The sequence below is a fragment of the Macrotis lagotis genome, chromosome X, assembly GCF_037893015.1.
Source record: "Macrotis lagotis isolate mMagLag1 chromosome X, bilby.v1.9.chrom.fasta, whole genome shotgun sequence".
Classification (NCBI taxonomy): Eukaryota; Metazoa; Chordata; class Mammalia; order Peramelemorphia; family Peramelidae; genus Macrotis; species Macrotis lagotis.
In genome coordinates, this window is record NC_133666.1 from 673,097,792 (window position 1) to 673,102,350 (window position 4,559).

At 38.9% G+C, this 4,559-nt stretch overlaps 1 protein-coding gene across 15 annotated transcripts in view; it reads right to left on the reverse strand.

The window, feature by feature from the left end:
- The window catches only part of HECTD4 (HECT domain E3 ubiquitin protein ligase 4), a 192,534-nt gene that overhangs the window by 151,693 nt on the left and 36,282 nt on the right, over nt 1–4,559 (reverse strand). The window lies entirely within an intron of this gene.

Below are 4,559 nucleotides of genomic sequence, written 5' to 3' on the forward strand. Positions count from 1 at the left end.
TTCAATTGGGGAATGGCCTAGCAAACTGTGGTATATGTATGTCATGGAACACTATTGTTCTATTAGAAACCAAGAGGGATGGGAATTCAGGGAAGACTGGAAGGATTTGCATGAACTGATGCTGAGTGAGATGAGCAGAACCAGAAAAACACTGTACACTTTAACAGCAACATGGGGGTGATGATCAACCTTGATGGACTTGCTCATTCCATCAGTGCAACAATCAGGGATAATTTTGGGCTGTCGGCAATGGAGAATACCATCTGTATCCAGATAAAGAGCCATGGAGGTTGAACAAAGTTCAAGGATTATTGCCCTTAATTTAGGTAAAAAAACCTAGATATTTTATTGTCTGATCTTGTTATCTCTTAGACTTTTGTCTCTTCCTTAAGGATATGATTTCTCTCTCATCACACTCAATTTGGATTAATGTACAACATGGAAACAAAGTAAAGACTGACAGATTGCTTTCCGTGGCGGGGTGGGGCGGGGAGTAAGATTGGGGGGTAAAATTGTAAAACTCAAATAAAATCTCTAATAAAAGAAAAAAATACCTAGTGTGGACTAGGTATGTCTTGGACATTTTTAAATTGCACTAAATGACTAGGCAATACCACTAATAGCAATAATAGCTGATCTTTATATGGTGCCTTAATGTCAATGTCTCATTGACAGAGAACAAAGAATCTTAGGTTCACCCAGGAATCATCGGAAATGGAATGAACTCCAAGGTCAATGAAAGAATGAAAAGTCCCATATATTAAAAAGGATTCACAGAAGGAAAGATTCTTTGGGGTAGCAAAAATACTGGAAGCAGAGGATGCTCATCAACTGGAGCATTGACTGAACACATTATGGAATGAATATAACTGAATGCTCCAAAAGAACCAAATATGAGGAATTCGAGGAAATACATTAAGACCTGTATCAACTGATACAGAGTGAAGAAATCAGAAGCATGAAAACAATAAGGATAACAAATGTTTCAATGATATAAATGAAAACAACATTAACAGATGGTTAAACTTGGATAAATCACAATGGACAATCTTGATTCCAAGAGCTGATGATAAATATACATCCCTTTCTTTTGATAGAAAGCTGGAAAAACAAAGAATGAAGAATATTATATAGGATTTCAGACATGCTTTCTTGGTTAGTTTTTTTAACTTATACTTTTATTTATTTACATATTACTAAAATAGTCTTGTTGTAAGAGTGAACATAATTCCCCGCCCACTAACAAAAATAAAAAACCTCATGAGAAATAAAGTGAAAGACAAAAATGTGCTTCAGTCTGTGTTCTGATATCATCAGCTCTGTCTCTGGGTTGGATCAGAGAAGTTACTACCATATTTTCTCCCACAGTTGCTATTGTTCATTGTAATTCCCTCCATCCATTCCTCTCCACTCCCATGTATTCTATTTTTTCTCTCCTTTCACTCTATCCCTCTTCAAAAAGGTGTTATGGGGCAGCTGAGTGGCACAGCAGACAGAGCGCAGGCTCTGAGGCCTGGAGACCCCCAGCCCACTCCAGACACCAAAGCAACTACCCAATTGTGTGGTCCTGGGTAGGCCACCCAAGCTCACCACCTTGAAAAACCAAAAAAAAGTGTTGTACCCTCTCCCATGATCTAACCTCTTCTCTATCACCTACACCCCCCCCTCCCCTCCTCCTGTCCCCTTTCTCCCCTTTTCCCTCTAGGGTAAAAGATTTCTATATCCTATTATGTATGTTGTTTCTTCTCTGAGCCATTTCTGATGAGAATGACAGTTCACTTATTCCCTCTCACTTTTCCCCTTTCCACTCCACTGCAAAAGCTTTTTCTTGACTTTTATGTGACCTATCTTAGCTCATTCTACCTCTCTTTTCTGTTTCTCCCAGTATATTCCCTTTTCATCCATTGATTCCATCTTTATAATTATTATATCTTCATATTCAGCTCCTTCCTGTGCCTTGTCTAAATATGCTCCTTCTAACTGCTTATTAAATGAGAAGGTTCATATGAGTTATCAGTATCTTCTCATGCAGAAATGCACACTGTTTAACATTAAACCCCTCATAATTTGCCCTTCCCGTCCACTTTCTCTTTGATTCACCTGAGTCCTGTACTTGAAGATCAAACTTTCTGTTCAGCTCTGGTCATTTCAACAGGAATTTTTGAAATTCCCCTATTAAATGTCCATCTTTTCCCCTAAAAGAGGATGTAGTTTTGCTGGGTAGTTGATTCTCAGTTGTATTCCAAGCTCTTTTGCCTTCCAGAATGTTATATTCCAAGCCCTACGAGGCCTTAATGTGGATGCTGCTAAGTCCTGTATAATCCTGACTGTAGCTCCACAATATCTAAATTGTTTCTTTCTGTCTGTTTATAATATTTTCTCTTTGACTTGGCAGTATGGAATTTGGCTATAATAGTCCTGGCAGTTTTCATTTTGGGATCTCTTTCAGGAGGTGATTGATGGATTCACTCAATTTCTATTTTGCCCTCTGCTTCTAGGATATCAGGGCAATTTTTTCTGTAGAAATTCTTTAAAAAATGAAGTCAAGGGCTTTTTTCCTGATCATGACTTTCAGGTAACCTAATAATTTTTAAATTGTCTCTTCTAGGTCTGTTCTCCAGGTCAGTTGTTTTTCCAATGAGATATTTCACATTTTCTTACAGTTTTTCATTCTTTTGGTATTGTTTTATTGTTTCTTGATTCCTCACAAAGCCGTCAGCTTCCCTTAGCTCCTGTCTACATTTGAAGGAGTTATTTTCTTCAGAGAGCTTTTTTAATCTCCTTTTCCATCTGAACAATTCTGCTTTTTAAGGCATTATTCTTTTCCTCATTAACTTTTTCAACTGCTTTTTCCATTTGACCTAAACTGGTTTTTAACATTGTGTTTTCTTTGGCATTTTTTTAATCTCCTTGACTAAGCTGCTGATTTGGTTTTCATGTCTTTCATGCATTGCTCTCATTTCTCTTCCAAATTTTTTCTCTATGTCCCTTACTTGGTTTTCAAATTCTTGTTTGAGCTCTGCCATAGTTTGAGCCCAATTCCTATTTTTCTTGGAGGCTTCGGATACAGAAGTTTGGACTTTGTCATCTTCTGAGTGCATGTTTTGATCATTCATGGGACCAAAGTAATTGGCAATGGTCAGGTCACTTTTTTCTGTTTACTCATTTCTCCAGCCTATATCCTACTTTGAGGTGCTTCCCAAACTTCTGAATGTTGTTGGGACACCCCCACAAGGACCTCAAGGTGTTATGAGAAGCTCTGAATGCTTTCATGCCTATGCTCTGGTCTGTGGATGAACACAAGCACACCCCTCTACCCTGGAGCTATGAGGAGGATCCCTGCTCTATGATAATAAGGAGCCCCAGACTACAACCAGGGTCTAAAAATAGACAAAGCACCAGAGTACTGTCTCAGGGACAGAGGAAAGACCTCAACAGTCTCTCCCCCCAACTCCGTTACCTTCCATGGGCTGAGTGCTCTGGGAACAGCTGCCTGGTGGCCCCCTGCTGGGTAGCTCCGCAGGCCTGCTTCCATTTCCCAGGATCTAGGCTGTGCTGAGGGTCATGCTGGCCTGGGCTCTGTGCCACTCTGGCAGAGGTTTCCTTGCTGATCTTCCAAGTTATGCTTGGTGTTCTCTACTTTGGGAGGTCTAGAAATGACTTCTGCTGCCACAAGCCAGTGTCCCCAGGGACTCAAGTGCCCTGCAGGCTGTTCCCAGAAGACTGGAGCTCCTTTGCTTTGATGCAGTCATCCTGGCTGCATTGTCACCTTCTCTAACCCCATGGAACAGAGCCTTTCTATGCTCTTCCACGGTACCTTGGGATGGAGAATTGCCTCACTGGGTCTTTCTGTGGGCTGGGTCTCTTGAAAATTTAGTCAGTCATAATTTTAAAGTTTTTGAAATATTTTGGAAGAAAGCTTCTGTGAAATCCTGCCCTTATGGTGTCATCTTGGTTCCATCTCCTTGGTCAAGTTTCTTTAACTGTGTTCAAGGAATGTTAGGTGAAGTAGGAAATGACTGTTTTTTTTAAAGGTATCAATAAAAGCAGTAAAGAAAAAACTATCAGTAACATGAATAACCACATTTGTATTTTAGTAGTTTTTCCTTCCCAGGCTCAAAAATCCCAAAGCAAACTTATCAAAGCAACACTGAAAGAAGGTGGCATGTTTTAATGGGTATACCATTTTCCTGTAATTATTCTTTTGCCATGAGTTCATTGATAGTATCTGAATTCATATTGTCAAGCTCTCATAAGTCTTCCTGCATCCTTTCTCCCTGATATAAACATTCAAAAAATGAATTCGGTTTCTAAGAACTTAGATATGTTTTTTTCCTCAGTTAAAGATTATACTCTGATGTCACCCATGGGACTAGTGAAATATAATATAAAGGCAAGACCTTTCTACCTTTAATAAGAAATCATTTTAACTTTTATTTACCATATTTGGCTCCAATAGTATCTACAAATATCTTGCAATATCATTCATGTGAACAAGAATTTACTCATACTAAATGATATTCTAATTAATATAGCCAAAGACAGACAAAAAGACATAC